This window comes from Erpetoichthys calabaricus, chromosome 18 (genome assembly GCF_900747795.2).
Source record: "Erpetoichthys calabaricus chromosome 18, fErpCal1.3, whole genome shotgun sequence".
NCBI classification, from domain to species: domain Eukaryota; kingdom Metazoa; phylum Chordata; class Cladistia; order Polypteriformes; family Polypteridae; genus Erpetoichthys; species Erpetoichthys calabaricus.
In genome coordinates, this window is record NC_041411.2 from 69,897,503 (window position 1) to 69,918,654 (window position 21,152).

Sequence of the window (21,152 nt, forward strand, 5' to 3'; positions counted from 1 at the left end):
AAGAAGAACAGGGAAAATGGCAGAGACCACTCATGCAAAGCTTATAGGGAAGCCTGTGCACACAGAGTCAAGGCTGACACGGCTGCCAAAGGTGCATCTATTAAATGTCAACTTGAAGGGGTGAATACTTATGACATTGATCATTTTGTGTTTAATATTTCTAATTAATTTAGGTCACTTTGCAGAGATGTATTTTCACTTTGACTTTAACTATTTTTTTTTTTGTTGAACAATACCAAAATGCCAGACTACATCCACTGTGATTCAATGTTTTGTAACAAGAAAATGTGAAAACAACCAAGGAGGTGAATACTGTTGATAATCACTGTATGTATTGTAAAATAACAGAGTAAGATGAAGAGCCAGCAACCCTGTGGTTTAAAATCTACTGCCTTAGCCACCACACCACACCATCTACCAGCTCAAAGACCTTGCCATGTATCCCAGAAACACACTGGCTGGGGTGAGTGAACACGGACGGACACCTACGTGAGCTTGGTCTGGTGAGGGACTGGCACCCCATCTTAGATTGGTATCTACCTAGCACTCAGTACTGATAGATGGGTTCTGGCTTCCATGACTCATTAATGGAAATGCAGTTTCAGAAAATAGATCGATACGCTAGTGGTTTAATAATTAAATGATCCAGTGATGTGTATGAAAGTCCAAATGGACTGAGAGACCTGAGCTCTTTTTAAAAGCCACTCCCATTAGGCTTCAGCGCAATTATGGAAATGTTCTTCTTCGTTTCTCTATGGGATGCACAATACTAGGTGTTGTGAACATTTATATGTCACTATGATTTACTTCTACTACTTTTGTTTGTAATCTATTTTATGATAATTTCCAAAAAAGAAACAGTTTCATAAATAATGAATAGATACTTCTTTGGGACATTTGTATCTTACTCCATTTAGAGCTATGATGAATAATCCACTGGATAAGAGGAATGCAGGCAGCGAAGGATGATGATACAGGACAGGCGTGGAACCCAGGAAGTCTCTGTGAGAGTAAAGATAACGTGCTATCACCTGCAAAACATGTCATTATGCTAGTGTGATGGGAAAATTACCTCGAGGAAGGCAGGGTGACATATTTATTTAAAGCAGAGTTACTATATGAGCACTGATGTAAGACAGGAATCATGGGGTACTTACAATATAGATAGATAGATAGATAGATAGATAGATAGATAGATAGATAGATAGATAGATAGATAGATAGATAGATAGATAGATAGATAGATAGATAGATAGATAGATAGATAGATAGATAGATAGATAGATAGATAGATAGATAGATAGATAGATATTTTAGTGTAGTAGGCAGGATTAGATAGATAGATAGATAGGTATTTTAGTGTAGTAGGCAGGATTAGATAGATAGATAGATAGAACTTTATGGATGCCCTGACAACTTCCCAAACCCAATGTATTCCAAAAAGGATGATGATACAGGACAGTCGTGGAGTCCAGGAAGTCTCTGTGAGAGTGAAGATAATGTGCTATTACCTGCAAGACATGTCATTATGCTAGTGTGATGGGAAAATTACCTCCAGGAAGGCTGGGTGACATATTTATTTAAAGCAGAGTTACTATATGAGCATTGATGTAAGACAGGAATCATGGGGTACTTACAATATAGATAGATAGATAGATAGATAGATAGATAGATAGATAGATAGATAGATAGATAGATAGATAGATAGATAGATAGATAGATAGATAGATAGATAGATAGATAGATAGATAGATAGATAGATAGATATTTTAGTGTAGTAAGCAGGATTAGATAGATAGATAGATAGATAGATAGATAGATAGATAGATAGATAGATAGATAGATAGATAGATAGATAGATAGATAGATAGATAGATAGATAGATAGATAGATAGATAGATAGATAGATAGATAGATAGATAGATAGACTTTCCAAACCATTATATATCAGCAAAATTGTTTGATCTCCGTTGTACATTATGGAGGACTGCTTGGGGACGACTAAGGGGTAATCAGTCCTTTAAAGGTATATTGAGACTCTAGCACGTAGTTACAATTGCAAACTGGGTGCCCAAACAGTAGAGGGATATTGTCTGCCAGCAAGCATACTGGGATACTCCATCCTTCCATTATACTGGCCCCTTAAATGGAAAAACGGAACAGCCACCATCCTGGCTGGGATGCCAGACTATCTATACTTTCGATCCAAGACGGGCCCCCCAGTTGGGATGCCAATCCATCCATGCCACAACAGGCCTTATTTAAATTATTTGAGAGCATTTCAGTTTTTGATTATGATTTCAGATTTTAACCTCCTCAAAAGTTAAAGCTTAAAGTAAGACTCAGATTCTGTTTCAAGTAAACTCCTCCATGCCCACTTCTTTGAAATGTGGTTCTTTGTTTATAATTGTTTGAATGGAAAGATCAGCAATTCAGTGGCTTTGTTATCTACAGAACACAATGCACTTGGGAAAATAAAGCATGATGTTATGACAATGAATTTTAGATATGTGTTCAAAATAATCATTTTGTACGTTCATACAGTTATAATGTCTGCCAGTTACGTGTGGTTTAATTAAAGCACGTTTAAAAATTGTTACATCTCATGTCAACTATAACACAGGGATTGTTTTTCCCAAGAGCCCCCAGATTCTTGCCAAGGTTGAAAACTTTCTAAAATTGTTTATTCCAATGGTCAGGTTGATGGGAGTCCAAGCCTATCCCTACAGCAACAGGAATGAAGCCCCCTCCTCCTTTTCAAATGTTGCTTCGCGTTTGCTGAAAACGTAATTTTGTAATGAGGCCCGAACACAGAGGCACATCTTAACTCCAACTAGATAAGAAAAATGCAGTGCTAATTTCCAATGTAATGGTTCTTGTAAACTACTGAGGTGCTAACTGTTATTGCTCACAGAAAACACTTTCTGTGCTTTTTATAGGTGGAAAATCAGTTTTCAAAATAGATTTAAACCCGAATGCGCATCACCACAGGCCTGATGTGTTATGCAATATATTAATTTTATTGCTTGAAAATCCAATAATGGATTATTTGGAGCTAATTTACTGAAGGTTTGTGGCCTGAGATATTTAACAAGTGGTAAAAGAAATCCCCGAGGATTTTAATAAGGCAAAGCAATGAGGCGCGACTGGGCAGTTAAAAAGAAAAAAGAAAAACAGCAAATCTACAGGGAATCTGGAGCCTCCAAGGAGAGACTTTTTTTAACCCATTAACTCCAGCCGTCCCATTGTTAAGCTGATGGTTATCACACTCGGGGTGATGGTTCGTTTCTCAATAATGGCGTCATCAATGGGTTCATCAGGGAATTAGGAGATGGAGAATGCGACAGCGGGCTGTCCTTACTCTTTACTTTTTTGGCCACTAATTACACTGGAATGCCTCCATGACAATAGCTGGAGGAATGCATCGCTGCAAGCCGTCCTCCACCGCTGAGTTATCTAAGACCTGGAATGCCCTCATGGGCGGCAGATGGGCATTTCTTTGAAAGCCTCTCCCACCCCTTGGACATCTGGTCTTGAAGTGCCTTCTGTTTAAACAAGAGTTGGTGACGATTTGGATCCTTGTTGTTCACTCTAATCTCCCCAAGGCCTGGTCCAATAAGGCTCCTCTGTGTCTCTTCTTGTCGTCTCTAATCATCTACAAGACTGTGAAATGGAAAACAACATTCCGAAGTCCACAGCAGCTGATAAAACAATAGAGGAATATATAAAAAAAGAGAGCAACAAGTGCATTCGCTGCTGCACTCCTTGAGGTGTTATCTCTAGATGCGCAGCTGTTGTTGAGTAGCCAGAACTCGTAAAAACAAATCGCCATTAAAACAGAAGCGGTGGGTGGGGGTCAACATTTTTTGTATGGCTAAAGGGCAGAAGAAAGTAAAGCTTTTTAGAATAAAGGGCTTAACCCGACGAGACAGGCATAATCCTCCTAATGGGTGCTGCTGCTGCAAGCTTCATGTTTGGGATCAGAATAACTGGGAAGAGGCGACCATTCATCATAAGGACATCAGAAAGTTAAATAAAAAAGGAAAGAGTGAAAGGACGAGGGTCTCCCACGTTTGTTCAGCTGGCAGTGTGGCTGAAATTAAAAGGAGATCTCATGCCGAGATCTCATGGCTGTTACTTGGACTCCCCGGCCTGACCTTTAAGGTAGGTCGGAGGTGGTGTAGTGGAAAACGGTCCCTAACTCTAAATCACGGGGGTCCCGATTCAAAGCCCACCTGCCGCTCACTGTGTGGCCGTTGATCAGTTCACTTCACCTGTCTGTGCCACAGGTTGTGCAAACTGTTGTGTGGAGTGGAGCTTGCAACGGGAAAGTGCTCGTTTATAAAATGAACCCTGTCAAGTAATATAGTGCCTTTGAGGTGCTTCTCGACTGTTTGTACACTCACTGAGTGAATTATTAGGAACATCTGCACGCCTGCCGTTTCATGCAATGATCTAATCAGCCAATCATATGGTAGTAGCACAATACATACAATCCTGCAGATACGGGTCAGGAGCTTCAGTTCCTCTTCACATCAGACGCCAGAATGGGGAAAACATGCGACCTCGGTGGTTTCGACTGTGGTATGATTGTGGGTGCCAGACGCGACGGTTTGAGTATTTCTGTAACTGCCAAATTCCTGAGATTTGTCTCTCAAGTTTAGTCACAATGGTGCGCAAAAGAAGAAACATCCGGTGAGCGGTTGTCCTGTGGATGGAACACCTTGTTGATGAGAGAAGTCAGAGGAGAGCAGACAGAAAGGTTAACTCTTTTACGGCTAATTATTTTTTCTTCCTTTTGTCCCAGGGCTGAATATTTTTCCAAAAAACTCAGCACACACTGCAATGGTTTCACACATAAATCAACATAAAACACTTATGTTGTCACTCTGTTTTATGTCCCAGGAGGCCCTACAGTAGGCATATTCACATACGTGTTTGTCCCATCACTCATAAGCTTTCTGGCACTTTCTGGTAAAAAAAAAAAACATCTTGAAGTAGTCGAGGGGCTGCTAATCCGTAGTGTCCACCAGCAGGCCGCATCGTTTAGTCAAGTCCAGTTGCTAGCTTCTCTCCCACAGATCGATGTCTGTGTAGTCTTCCCAGGGTAAACATTTTCGTTGCCGCGTCAGCTGCACAAGTGTGTCCAGCACTACGATCAGCTGATGCAGGCACCTGACTTTCGTTTTCGATCTCCAGATCACTTGTATCAAAATCAGAGTTTGATAAGTCAGAGTCAAATTCAGCAATATTACGCAAAAAATAAAGAAAGAAGGAAATAATACACATAGAGTATTTTGCTTTGTGCATTTGCTTCGCTCTCTCTCCCAATGTCGATGCCATTCTAGACACTGCTTACTCTACGCTACTCACACACACGCAGGTTTTTATCGTCAAGTCAATGAGTCTAACGGTCCTCTGAGCAAATAGGGGTCTACCTGTAACAGAGCGGTGAGTTTTATCAACATTTACAGCTTTCTTTTGCCCTATGCCCCTGATATCCATCTTCAACCCTTGTGTCGACAAAAGTCGACATCCACCCTAAAAGAATTAATGTAACCCAGATAACCACTTTGTGCAACTGTGGCGAGCAGAAAAGCATATAAGAACACACAACACGTCAACCCTTGAGGCAGGTGGGCTATGACAGCAGAAGACCACATTGGGCTCTGCTCCTTTCGGCCGAGAACAGAAAGCTGTAGTTGTAGTGGGCACAGGCTCACCAAAACTGGACAGCTGGAAAAAATGAAACCCTGTCTGGGCCTGTAGGGTTGGAATTTGGTGCCAACACCATGAATCCATCTACCCAACCTGTTTTGTGTCAACACTCCAGGCTGATGGAGGTGGTGTAATGGTGTGGGGAATTATCAATTATCGCTTGAATACTACAACCTATCTGAGCTTTGCTGGTGACCACATTTATCTCTTCATGGTCACCATCTTCTAGTGGTTGCATCCAGCATGCTAATACACCATGTCACAAATCAAAAGTCATATCAGAGTGGTGTCATGAACGTGACAATGAGCTCAGTGTTCCTCAGCGGCCTTCCCAATCACCAGATCTGAATCCCACAGAACACCTTCGGGATGTGGTGGAGTGGGACAATTGCAGAATGAATATGCAGCTGAGAAATCTGCAGAAATTGTGCGATGCCATCATGTCAAAGTGGAGCAGAATTTCAAAGGAATGATTCTGACATCTTGTGGAATCCATGCCATGTAGAACTGAGGCTTTTAAGAGAACACAGGAGGTCTTATCCAGTGTTAATATAGTGGTCCGAAAAAACTGCACAGTGTGTGTCTATTATAGTACTGTATATATTGTAGAGGAGGATGTAGATGGACGGGCATCATGGCTGGATTGCTTAGTGCTGTCTTTCCTTGCCGGGAGGATGTTAGATAGATAGATAGATAGATAGATAGATAGATAGATAGATAGATAGATAGATAGATAGATAGATAGATAGATAGATAGATAGATAGATAGATAGATAGATAGATAGATAGATAGATAGATAGATAGACAGACTTGAAAGGCACTATATAAACGATAGATAGATAGATAGACAGACTTGAAAGGCACTATATAAACGATAGATAGATAGATAGATAGATAGATAGATAGATAGATAGATAGATAGATAGATAGATAGATAGATAGATAGATAGACTTGAAAGGCACTATATAAACGATAGATAGATAGATAGATAGATAGATAGATAGATAGATAGATAGATAGATAGATAGATAGATAGATAGATAGATAGATAGATAGATAGATAGATAGATAGATAGATAGATAGATAGATAGGCCTAATTGATGGCCTATAAAAAGGTTTCTCATTACCAAGGTGTCACACAAGAAGCATCTCATGATGGGTAAAAGCAAAGAGCTCTCTCAAGACCTTGGCAACCTTATAGTCGTAAAGCATACTGATGGCACTGGTTACAGACGTATTTCTAAACTTCTGAATGTTCCAGTGAGGATTGTTGGGGCCATAATCCAAAAGTGGAAAGAACATTGTTTCACCATAAACTGGCCATGATCAGTGTGCTCCTTGCAAGAATTCTGAAAGAGGAGTCAAAAGAATAATCAGAAGAGTTGTCCAAGAGCCAAGGAGTACTGGTGGTATGTTTTGCGTCAATAATGTTGCAAAGGTCTTGAGAGATCTCTTTGCTTTTATCCATCATGAGATGAGAGCTTCAGAAAGACTTGGAATTAGCAGGTCCAGTTGTTTCAAAGAAAACGAGAAGTAATGCACTCAACCACCATGGCCTCTATGCACGCTCACCGCCCAAGACTCCACTACTGAAGAAAAAGCACGTTGAAGCTCGTTTAAAGTTTGCTGCACAACATTTGAAAAAGCCAACAAAATACTGGGAGAGTAGAGTCTGGTTAGAGGAGACCAAAATTGAACTCTTTGGATGTCATTGCACACACCGTGTCTGGAGGAGAAATGGCGCTGCACATCACCCCAAAAACATCAAACCAACAGTGAAGCGTGGAGGTGGGAACATCATGGAGTGGGGCTGTTTCTCAGCATATGGTACTGGCAATGCACGCGACTATTTTCTCCACACAAAAGGCGTCTTGAAGCTGTCATTACCAACAAAGGCTTTTCTACTAATTATTAAATAAATTTCAGTAAGCATGTTCAATACTCATTCCCTGTGTCATTCCACTTTATTACACATAACTTAATTTATGGACTTATTTGCTTTGATTTCTTTGTATGTGTGGATTACTTGGGTTGTTACCGACATCTGGTGAAAATTTCACATCATTAGCCCCATTTGAATTATATTTACCGAAAGAAACGTTGACATGTTCAATACTTATTTTCCCCATAGTAGATAGATAGATAGATAGATAGATAGATAGATAGATAGATAGATAGATAGATAGATAGATAGATAGATAGATAGATAGATAGATAGATAGATAGATAGATAGATAGATATGTGAAAGGCACTATATGATAGATAGATAGATAGATAGATAGATAGATAGATAGATAGATAGATAGATAGATAGATAGATAGATAGATAGATAGATAGATAGATAGATAGATAGATAGATAGATAGATAGATAGATAGATAGATAGATAGATAGATAGATAGATATTACATTATAGGCGGAGTGGTGGCTCTGAGGCTAGGGATCTGCACTGGCAATCAGAAGGTTGCCGGTTCGAATGCCAAAAAGGGACTCTGCTCTGTAAGGCCCTTAACCTGCAATTGCTGAGCGCTTTGAGTAGTGAGAAAAGTGCTATATAAATGCAAAGAATTATTATTAATTTTAGTATAATAAGCAGGATTAGATAGATAGATAGATAGTGTGAATAAAGGTACTATATAGCGCCCGACTCAAAACAGATTGACATGGAGGCACGTGTAAAATGAAACAAATGCTTTTATTTTCTTCCCCTGTGGGCGCAAGTCTTCCCCGTGACTCACAGGCAATGCACAGTCCCAAAAACACAACAGTCACCAAGCACTTTCTCCTTTCGGCACCACCACTCTCCCCCAGGCAACCTTGTCCCCCTCCACCCGACTCTGGCCGCTGAGTGGTGGTCGCTGGCTCCTTTTATAGTTCACCCGGAAGTGCTCCAGGTGCTTGATCACAGAGTTCTGTCCCAGCTGGGCATGGACGCCAGCTACCTGCCACAATAGATATTCATTTTAGTATAGTAGGCAGGATTAGATAAATATTAATTTTAGTATAGTTTGCAGGGATCGGTAGATCAGTCTGCTCTTATTTGTTGGATTCCACATGTTCTTATGTGTTTTTATTAATACTAAAAAGGCACCATATACAGTAATAGATTGATTTGTCTTTTTATTTGTCCCCAGGGAGAAATCTGCCACTCCACAGAAGCTCTTTAAATAAATATATACATAAATAAATAGATAAATAAGTATATATACACACATATTATGGTCTGAACACACACCAGAATGACTAAAACATCTTTCTGACTTGGCAGTCCCAGTCACAGTGAAGCACTATACTGGCGCATTACTGCAGGTATGAAGGAGCCCCCATAATGCTCCTTGACACATTTCTGCTGGATAATTAATTGGCTGAAATTCCTCGGCGTTAGTCTGTTAAGTAGAGGATGTGCAGCATTGTCCATAAACATAACAGAATGACAGAAGGCCGAGTGTTTCCCTGGTACACTGGATGGCAGCATCCAGCACTGGGAGCTGTCGTTCTGGTGGGCAGCCCTGCAGGTGTCTACGGGTGTTGCTAGATCCAGCTGCAGAGGACAGGTTCTCTTGTCGGGGTGAAGTTCTGCCTGATCCAAATGCTCATCCTGGCAACAATCCTGATGTGCAGGGTCCAGGTTAAAAGAGAACATTTACCTCACCAGGGACGAGTCAGAGTCTGGAGTAGAGGAGGTCAAAGCTTATCTGGGAGAAGTAGAGAAGTAAGAGGAGAAAGAAGAATGAAGAATTATATTTATATTTGTATGGATTTACAGGAAAAGTCTGTGAAAAAGGTATTTTATTTCAACCTGGGATTGTGTTTGTTGTGGTTGTGTCTGGGGTTTGGGGTTTCTGAGGTGCCCCCTAAAGGCCCCTATGGATGTTTTCACTTTATATTTTTCTACAGTATTGAATCCCACTGGATTTACTTTGGCTTTTTTGACATGGATCAACAGAATAAAAATTTTTAATGTCAAAGTGAAAACAAAGGTCTGGAAAGGGGTCCAAATTAATTACAAATATAAAACACAAAATAATTGTCACTCTCACTGTGACAGTTCAAGAGTCATAAATGAACCAAACGTGGACGTCTTTGGTGGTATGGGATGACAACTGGGTTTCAAGGGGAGAGCCAGCAGAATCCACCCAGACAGAGAGTGGGCTAAGTTCCCAACTTTGGATTCAGCTTTTTGAGGCTACGGTGCTTTCAGATTTATCTTATTATTTAATAACATTCTATTGGCATTATTTCCTGTTTCATGCCAGCAGCCACATCTGCTTCAAAGCAAGCCTTTACAACTGCATTGAATATTACTATTAGATGTGAAATATTGTCCATTAGGATACCACAAAAATATGTGCTCACCATAAAATAAATATTGAGTGGAACAAGTTGTGTGTGTTTATGCTTCTTCGGAAAGTAAGATGCATTTGACAAGAGGGGAGGAAAGGAGCTTGAAACGGTTCACTGCCCTAGTGATCGTGGTGGGAGCTGAAGGCCAGGCACACCCACATCGTTGCTAAGCAGACACATAATCAGGTCTCAGGAATGAATGTGAAATGACTGTAATCTTTAGGCATTAACTTGTGTCAACTCAGCCGAGGTGGCTACTTGTGACTGCCTGCCAGTTTAAGGTGGAAATTTAAAAACAGAGAATGTGGACAACAGAAGCCCATCCTTCTCTCTGGCACCTGCCTTTTGCCCAGTGATGCCAGGAAAAGGCCTTGTGCCCTATGATTTTGAATTGGACTGAGTGGGGTCAATAATGAATCAACAGATGGACATTCAAAGGTCAGCTTCTAAACAACTCAAATTTTTAAGAAAGACAGACAAAGTCATACTGGAACAAATGGATGATATTCTGCTGCAGACAGAGTTGACAGAAATCTTTTTTTAAATACAGGATCACAAGAAGGGGCGGCACGGTGGCGCAGTGGGTAGTGCTGCTGCCTCGCAGTTGGGAGATCTGGGGACCTGGGTTCACTTCCCGGGTCCTCCCTGCGTGGAGTTTGCATGTTCTCCCCGTGTCTGCGTGGGTTTCCTCCGGGCGCTCCGGTTTCCTCCCACAGTCCAAAGACATGCAGGTTAGGTGGATTGGTGATTCTAAATTGGCCCTAGTGTGTGCTTGGTGTGTGGGTGTGTTTGTGTGTGTCCTGCGGTGGGTTGGCACCCTGCTCAGGATTGGTTCGTGCCCTATGTTGGCTGGGATTGGCTCCAGCAGTCCCCCGTGACCCTGTGTTCGGATTCAGCGGGTTGGACGATGGATGGATCACAAGAAGAGACGTGAGCCGAGGAACAGAAAAACATTTCCATCAACTCAAAACGTACTCAAGTAAACAATGGCACTAAAGATGTTTTGTAAGAAATAACTAACTAAATAAACGCATACTAATATTATTAGATTTTCTTTGTAAACTCAGATGAATAGCAAGTGCATGTCATGATCTTCATGCCCACAGAGTGCTGACTATGCACCTCAGTCAGCAAGTAGTGTGGCAACAACCACTTCACAAAATGGCGGCGCTCGCTATAAACAAAACAGCAATGAAAACAATACAAAAATAATTTAACTAAGTTAAATACATTCTGTCCTGCGGTGGGTTGGCACCCTGCCCGGGATTGGTTCCTGCCTTGTGCCCTGTGTTGGCTGGGATTGGCTCCAGCAGACCCCCGTGACCCTGTGTTCAGATTCAGAGGGTTGGATAATGGATGGATGGATGGAAATACATTCTATTTGAAAAAAAATAAATAAAAGATTTCAGACCCATACATTCAAAGGCATAATCAGAGCATCAAGCAAGAAAAAATTCTAACCAAATCATAACAAGCAGAAAGTGATGTTTTACACATCCATCCAGTCATTATCATGGTTCAGCCAGGGATCTTTCCCTTTTTTTGCATTATATTATTAATATATGTAGTTGTCTTTCATGTTTCCTTTATATGGTGCCTGAGGAGGCAGGGCCACTTGATTATGCAGTTGTATAATCAATGCCTGCAGTATAAATAAAAAAGCATTGCATTTTTGACCTGTTAAATTACTTCTATTTTTGGGTTCCGGGACTTCATTCACATCTTCTACATCTCTGTGTTGGTCAATCCGATTTTCTACACTGTGGTGTGCTGGGCCAGTAACATCACTTCAACAGAGGCCAACTGAATAAGCAAGCTTTTTAAAAAAGGAAAAGTTAGTTATGGGACACACTCTGGACCCCCTGGAGGTAGTATCAGTGGAGGAGAGAATTAAAACAAAACTCAGTGCCATTATGAACAATGCTGTACATCATCTCTCTGATGCACAGAGGACACTGAGGACTTTCAGCCAACAAAACATTCAGCAGAAGTGTATCAAGAAACGTTATGAGGGCTCCATTGCACCAACAACAATATGTCTGTATAGTGCCTCAGTGGGACTGGGATTGCCAGGTTAGAAGTTTTTCTTTCTTTTCAGTTTCTTCCTTTTTAGTCATTCTGGTGTATGTGCAGATTATAGTGTGTGTGTATGAATATGTATTTACTTATAGAAAGACCTTCTGTAAAAACTCCAGTTTCCCCTGGGGACAAATAAACTATCTATAAAGTTCTGTATGTCTATCTATCTATCTATCTATCTATCTATCTATCTATCTATCTATCTATCTATCTATCTATCTATCTATCTATCTATCTATCTATCTATCTATCTATCTATCTATCTATCTATCTAATCCTGCCTACTACACTAAAATATCTATCTATCTATCTATCTATCTATCTATCTATCTATCTATCTATCTATCTATCTATCTATCTATCTATCTATCTATCTATCTATCTATCTATCTATCTATCTAATCCTTCCTACTACACTAAAATATCTATCTATCTATCTATCTATCTATCTATCTATCTATCTATCTATCTATCTATCTATCTATCTATCTATCTATCTATCTATCTAATCCTGCCTACTACACTAAAATACTTATCTATCTATCTATCTATCTATCTATCTATCTATCTATCTATCTATCTATCTATCTATCTATCTATCTATCTATCTAATCCTTCCTACTACACTAAAATATCTATCTATCTATCTATCTATCTATCTATCTATCTATCTATCTATCTATCTATCTATCTATCTATCTATCTATCTATCTATCTATCTATCTATCTATCTATCTAATCCTTCCTACTACACTAAAATATCAAAGTGCCATATTTATTTATTTTTCATTATGATTATATCCCTAAATAACAAACACATTTATCTGGGAGAGTAAGAACTAATACACTTGTGTAAATTGAAAGTTAATAAGTATAACTATCTTTTTGACAAAGCACAATTGGAAACAAAGAATTTGAATCTGCCCGTGTTTGTTGTAACACAATTGGACAGAAGAATTAATTTTGAAAAATACTCATTCAAATATGCTTCTGTTTGGCAAAGGCTAGTATGTGGGAAATAGATATACAATACAGCGAGCAGTGGTTTGAAGAATGTGTTATCTTTGGGCTTTCTGCACTCCTATAATTAAACCAATATCAGCTTTTCAGACTTTGGTTGCTCATCTCTGTAGAATTATATGCTGTTTTGAGCTCTATTACATTGTGACTATGGGTTATTTCTATCAATAAAAATATTCCATTGGGACAGCGCTTCACATCCTTTTGAAAGATAGCCGTGTTTCCACTGTGATTAATTAAATGGACCTCATTGTGTTCATTGTCTTAGATATCCCTGTAAGTAAAGAAAAGGAATTCCTTGTAGAAATAGAAAAATGCGTATGTGTATGAAAAAATGAAATCTACCTCTGCATTACTGTGTGCCTGGACTGCCATTGTACCTGAACACAATTGACCACACTTTAAGTTATTACTTAGGATTAAAATTAATAAATGACTTAGAAAAACAAAGGGGGCACCCAATGCATTCATGTGCAAATCAGTCCCCTGAGGGGGTTTGATTAGAAAGCCAATGCAAAGGGCCTCGTCTCAATTCTCCTATCCATCCCTTCATTTTCTAAACTCACTTGATTCAAGCAATACGAAGTGTCACAATGACAGGAGCAATTACACATGCTGTACACAATCCAATGCAAAGGATGGTGACTACATTAAGACGGCAAGATGGCTGCTGCAAAATAAAGTGTTACCTGAAAAAATAACTTGCGTCAGGAGAACACATTTCAAGGTAGTCATTTTTTTAATGAACTGTTTATTTTTGTGTGAGTAAAGCACAGTTCCGTCAAAGACATAATCGATACAGTCAGAAGTGTAGCAACAGAACAAGCAAGGCTGAGACCGATTTTTGTAATATCAGTTTTGTCTGAATTGTTTTTGCTTTGATTTTTACTAAAACTTTCAAACAAAGTTACTTGAACTGTGGAAGTTTTTGCATAGGCGTCACACTGATGCCTAAATTGTTCTACGAAACAACATGAAGCTGCAGAATTTTGGAAACCTTGGACAAAGGCAACTACTAATACAAGTTAATTATTGATTTGTAAGCTGGTTGCTACCTAAACCTTTAATTAATAGCTACTGCTTGTCATAATATCCATTTGTAGTCACAGGTGTCTACGTAAATTCAGCTGTTAACTGAAATCAAAGTTCAAATCTGTATGACAAATGATCTTCCCTGAGCTGGTACCATTAATGGGAATTTCTCAATAATCGTTATATTGTATACTGCCATTTTCCCTTTAGGGTGTTTTTCTAGGCTGGATAAAATGAACTCCAAACCACAGTCTTATACAGTCAGGCCCGGTCTTAGGTATTATGGGGCCCTAGGCGAAAGGGGGGTCCAGGGGCCCCCTGAGGGGGGCGGAGCCCCCCGGAAGCTCTGTGAAATGCATGAAAATTAGACCAAGGAGTCGATCCGGGGCCCCCCGGACGCCGGGGCCCTAGGCGGTCGCCTACTTCGCCTATGCCTAAGGCCGGGACTGATTGGGACAAATAATGCTGTAGTATATTTAAGTATATATGACAATTGCTCACTTGGACAATTTGTTTTGGGGGCCCCCAAGAAGGTGGGGGCCCTAAGCTATAGCTTATGTAGCTTATACGTAAATCCTGCACTGTATAATACAGTATGGCAGATGGTGAGACTTGCCTGGAGAGCTGTGATGCTCTTTTTACTGATTTGAAAATATTTGTTCCAAGCAAACTTGAGCCAGCAATTATAGTGCATTACAATTATGGACTGCCATTGGTCAAATGTTTTAGTGGTGACCCCACAATGCCAGGAAACTCCCAATGTAAATGTTCCCACAGGGCTGAACACTCAAAAAAGAGATCTCCTTAATATATTTTTGGTTTCTCTGAGATAACAAGATCAGAAAGAAATAAAAAGGAGACATTTTCTTTTGTCTTTTGCTTCTCACATTTCCCCCCTGTGAAAAAGTACCTTGGTATTCTCACAAGTGTCTCCTCTTCAGTTTCAACAGAGATCTTATGGACTTTTTAGTTAATATATAATAATCTTTAACATATATATATATGTGAAGCTATAACAGAATTAATTATTAAACACAAGGGAAAGGACTGAGTGTAACTCTTGGGTTAACTAAATGCAACTTAAAGCTGAAAGCACAAGAGGTCTCTGTCTCATCTTAGAGAAGCTACCAGTGTAATTTTCCAAGTTTAGAATGAGGTAAATGAGTTACGACACCCCTCCAGAAAGTGGGGATAAACTGATGGGAAAGCCCAATGTCCCCTCCAATGAAGTGGTGCTAAGATCAATAGGACAATCTGCAAAACACTCCCCTTAATAAAGCAGTGTTCAGAATAATAAGAAGATCGACAGGAGTCAGAAGTTTCTGGTGGCGTTAGATGATTGGACGTGGTGATAACGTTCTGCATCTAAAGAGTCAGATGATGTGACGTATTAGATGAGGTGATGGTAATAAGAAAAAAGGATAAAAGCAGATGAATTGTTAAATTGATTGCTCACTTCATGGACTGAGACATTGGCGCATAATTCCGTGCAAATAAAGAATTATTCTGCATTCTCATCTGGTCTCCGTGACTGCCTTCTTTGAAGATGGAAGAAAGTTTTGTTTCCATGACAGTCTCGGGAAAGTCCTAAAGTGGGCTTAGATTTTCCATGTAGTGTTCAAGTATTTGCTTTGTGTGTTCAGCTACTTTATGACGAAACTTAAGGAGAGTTGTTTGTGCTAATACGAAGGGCAATCAAAAAGTTCCCAGAATTATGATATCGCGGGAGAGTGAGAGTTCAGATTACACACACATTGTTGTGGAGGGGAGCACAGCACGTTTGTAGACCAGATACTACAGGTCTGGATTGGTTTCGGGGAAATGCTGTAGTGCTGCTAGCGTATGAGTCCCCAGTTTGCACGTGAAGTTGATGCCAGCATGTTGTTCGAACTGTGATATTGTGCCGAATGATTATGAACACATCTAACTCAAATGGTAATTAAAACAATTCTACATGGCAAAACTAATCCAGACCTGTTGTAACTGGCCTACAGATGTACTGCGCTCCCTTCAACAACAATGTGTGTGTAAAATCTGATCTCTCACTCTCCCGCTATATCACAATTCTAGGAACTTTTTGACTGCCCCTCGTAAAACACTTTACTATGATTACAAAACTGTACTCCATGCTTCTGCATAACACTATTCATTGCTCTACTTTACATTGCTGTTCCCCAGCTTGATCCTACTCATTCTAGAAGAAAAGGAGGAGAGTTTGGCTTAGTGGTTAAGACTTTGGACTTCAAACACTGGGGCTGTGGGTTAAAATCCCACTTCTAACACCATGTGACAACAAGAAAGTCACTTCATCTGCCTGTGCTCCAATTGGAAAAAGAAAAGAAATGTAACCAATCATATCTCAAATGTTGTGTGTCACCTTGGATAAAGGCATCAGCAAAATAATAAGTAAAAAATATGAAGTCTTGACTAGAAAAAGATCTCACAAAATATTCCATGCTTTTCAAACCAAATTCACAATTTTGATTCCTTTAGCTTCAGTTGTACCTCATAAAGATATTTCTCACAAGGAATTTTAGGAAAACATCTGTGACAAAGCTGATTCTTAAATTAAACCTAAATGAGAACTTCTTTTAAGTCTCCTGAGCCATCAAAGATCAACCTTTGAGCAGTAGAGTTTTGTTATTGGTTGAACCTAACACTCTCCCACAACCATATGACATTCAAAGCCACTTAAATCTTCACACAAATTCAGTTTATATCACACACCCACACGCACAGGATCTGTTGGCACTTGCTTGCCTCTCTTTACTTGTATGCTGCCTTCAATCACTCAGTCCTTATTTCATTAACAGCTTCCACCATCACAAGGAGCTTTACAGGACTCACAAGATTAAATAGAAATAAAGGATTAAAGTGCCTATAACATGTATCCATATAACATTGAATCACCTGGATTTAATTTGACTTTTTTGACGTTGATCAACAGAAAAAGACTCTTTAATGTAAAAGTGAAAGCAAATCTCTGCCATGTGGTCTAAATTAGTATTAGTCGGTATGCACCAATACAGTGCATCCAGAAAGTATTCACAGCGCATCACTTTTTCCACATTTTGTTAAGTTACAGCCTTATTCCAAAATGAATTAAATTCATTTTTTTCCTCAGAATTCTACACACAACACCCCATAATGACAACGTGAAAAAAGTTTACTTGAGATTTTTGCAAATTTATTAAAAATAAAAAATTGAGAAAGCACATGTACATAAGTATTCACAGCCTTTGCCATGAAGCTCAACATTGAGCTCAGGCGCATCCTGTTTCCCCTGATCATCCTTGAGATGTTCCTGCAGCTTCATTGGAGTCCACCTGTGGTAAATTCAGTTGACTGGACATGATTTGGAAAGGCACACACCTGTCTATATAAGGTCCCACAGTTGACAGTTCATGTCAGAGCACAAACCAAGCATGAAGTCAAAGGAATTGTCTGTAGACCTCCGAGACAGGATTGTCTTGAGGCCCAAATCTGGGGAAGGTTACAGAAAAATTTCTTTGAAGGTCCCAATGAGCACAGTGGCCTCCATCATCCGTAAGTGGAAGAAGTTCGAAACCATCAGGACTCTTCCTAGAGCTGGCCGGCCATCTAAACTGAACGATCGGGGGAGAAGGGCCTTAGTCAGGGAGGTGACCAAGAACCCGATGGTCACTCTGTCAGAGCTCCAGAGGTCCTCTGTGGAGAGAGGAGAACCTTCCAGAAGGACAACCATCTCTGCAGCAATCCACCAATCAGGCATGTATGGTAGAGTGGCCAGATGGAAGCCACTCCTTAGTAAAAGGCACATGGCAGCCCGCCTGGAGTTTGCCAAAAGGCACCTGAAGGACTCTCAGACCATGAGAAAGAAAATTCTCTGGTCTGATGAAACAAAGATTGAACTCTTTGGTGTGAATGCCAGGCGTCACGTTAGGAGGAAACCAGGCACCGCTCATCACCAGACCAATACCATCCCTACAGTGAAGCATGGTGGTGGCAGCATCATGTTGTGGGGATGTTTGTCAGCGGCAGGGACTGGAAGACTAGTCAGGATAAAGGGAAAGATGACTGCAGCAATGTACAGAGACATCCTGGATGAAAACCTGCTCCAGAGCACTCTTGACCTCAGACTGGGGCGACGGTTCATCTTTCAGCAGGACAACAACCCTAAGCACACAGCCAAGATATCAAAGGAGTGGCTTCAGGACAACTCTGTGAATGTCCTTGAGTGGCCCAGCCAGAGCCCAGACTTGAATCCGATTGAACATCTCTGGAGAGATCTTAAAATGGCTGTGCACAGACGCTTCTCATCCAACCTGATGGAGCTTGAGAAGTGCTGCAAAGAGGAATGGGCCAAACTGGCCAAGGATAGGTGTGCCAAGCTTGTGGCATCATATTCAAAAAGACTTGAGGCTGTAATTGCTGCCAAAGGTGCATCGACAAAGTATTGAGCAAAGGCTGTGAATACTTATGTACATGTGACTTCTCAGTTTTCTTATTTTTAATAAATTTGCAAAAACCTCAAGTAAACTTTTTTCATGTTGTCATTATGGGGTGTTGTGTATAGAATTCTGAGGAAAAAAATGAATTTAATCCATTTTGGAATAAGGCTGTAACATAACAAAATGTGGAAAAAGTGATGTGCTGTGAATACTTTCCGGATGCACTGTATATTCACCCCTGAAGTCAGTATTTAGTAGATCCACCTTTGTCGGCCATGACATCCTTGAGTCTGTGGGCACAGGTGTCTCGTTCAGCTTTACACATTGTGAAAGGATTCTACACAACACAGAGAAAGGTTTTGGGTCAACTGCCCATATACCTGAGATAGGCTGCCAAAATGAAAGTTCGTGGTTCAAAATTGTCTTAACAAGTCTTCTTAACAAGTTCAAAAAGTCTTAACAAACTTCAGTCCAACACAGAACAGTACAGAGAGGCAGACATGGTGGTTTTAAAGCTGGGCAGGGGAAGTGATGTCATCGGGGCCGGAACTGAAATTGACTTTATCGGGCCAAAACTGGAAGTGACACCCTCGAGTCCAGGCGAAATTTCCCATGGTTGGTGTGCTGATGAAAAAAAGGAAAGATCAGTGCACCAACCTCCCCCAGGTCTGGCATGGAATTATCCCTTTGTGAACTCTTAAGCTGCCTCCCATGCACACGTGTGTGGAAACATCTATGCAATGCCATGATTCCACATTCTTCTTCTTTGCCGCACCTCTGAGAAGTTGTATGAAGATTTCAAGTGAGCAGCCTTTGTCAAGTCCAGCCACAGATTCTAAATTGGTTTGAGATTTGGATTAAGACTCTCCAAGATGTTCATATTGTTTGTTTTCAAGTCACACCAGTGTTGCTTTCGATTTATCCTTGTGGTTGTTGTCTTGCTTAAAAAAACAAATCTTCTCCCAAGGTGCTAATTTCTGAGAGATGGCATCAGGTTTTCTTGTCCTTGTATTTTGCTGCATTCATTTTACCCTCATACACCTTTCATGGCCTACTGCAGAAAAGCATTCGTACAGCATGATGCTGCTACCCCCATACTTCGCAGTGGAGACAATGTGTCCAAAAAGCTCAATTCTGGTCTCAAAAGACCACAGAATATTTTTCCGGATGACTTCAGAGTCTCCCATGTGTCTATTGGCAAATTCTATCCGAGATGTCCTGTGTGTTTGTTCTCTTTCCCCTCTCCAATGAAGCTGTGACTGGCGAAGCAACAGTTGTTTTCTGCACAGTCTGATCTACTGTAACTCATAACTTCAGAGTTCTCAGAGTTCTCTTGGCGCCCTCCTTCACTGGTCTTCTTCTTAATTTTTGTGGCCATCCTGGTCTAAGCAGATTTACGGTTCTGCCACACTCTTTCCATTTCTTAACGATTGGTTTTATTGGACTTCAAGGATCTTTTCTTGTCTCTGAGGCTCTACACATCTTTACTCTTTTTGTGCCAAGTTATTGTTGCTTATTGTTAGTACTTATTGTTTGGCTGATGCTTTTATCCAAGGTGATTTATAACAATTCAGAAATACAATTGGCAATATTTCTTTTCTGTTCTTTTTCCAGTTAGAGGCACAAGCAGCTAAAGTGACTTATTCGTTGTGTAGGTGACAGGGAAGAAGGACCAGCAGCCAGGCTAGGATAAAGGAGAGATTCTTGCCCAGTCAGGATACCATAAAAGACAGACTAAGTGAACTGGCATGTCAGGAGCAGTTCATTCCCCAAAACGATAGGTGGCAGTGTTCTTCAGGGCCAAACCTAATTAAGACACTCAGAGGGTGGCATGGGAGTTGGAGTCTGGAAACACAGCTCTGTCGGGGTCTTTGGATACTTCCAAAGGGCGCTAATGCCAGGTGAGGACTGCCCTTGTTTCTGCATGAATTGGAAGTGCTCTGGACAACCTGGGTGTGACACTGGAAGCCGTTTCTGGACTGGACTTAAAGGAGAGCCTGCCGAGTCACAGTTGGGAAGCAGCGGGCAGCACTCTACGGGAGGTTGAAGGAGGCGATGTGCATTTGTGCATTAGCTGGTAGTTGTATGAAGAAGGTGTGGCAAACAAACAAAAATCTTTGATTTTAATCTGGAATTGTACTTGGGCATTATTGTATCCATGGTTTGGGGCTCAGTGGATGCCCCCAATGATCACACAGCAGGGTCTAAACCCATAACCTCGGGGTTTGAAGTCCAAACCTTAACCACTACACCACACTGCCAGCCTATTAATCCAATTTATGAGAAGAAACCAGTGTGCACTCCTGAGGACACCACACAAACGCGAAAATCTCCACACACACAGAATGAACAGATCTGCAAGTGAACTCGGGTCCCCCTGGAGATGTGAGGGAGCCCTGCAAACCACCGTGTCCCTCATTATTAATATTCTCATTATTCCCACACAGTAGACACGCCAGCCAGTGCTTCGAAGCGTCAGACAGTATTCCATGGACCTCCGTGCCACCGTAATCGCAGCGGCTATG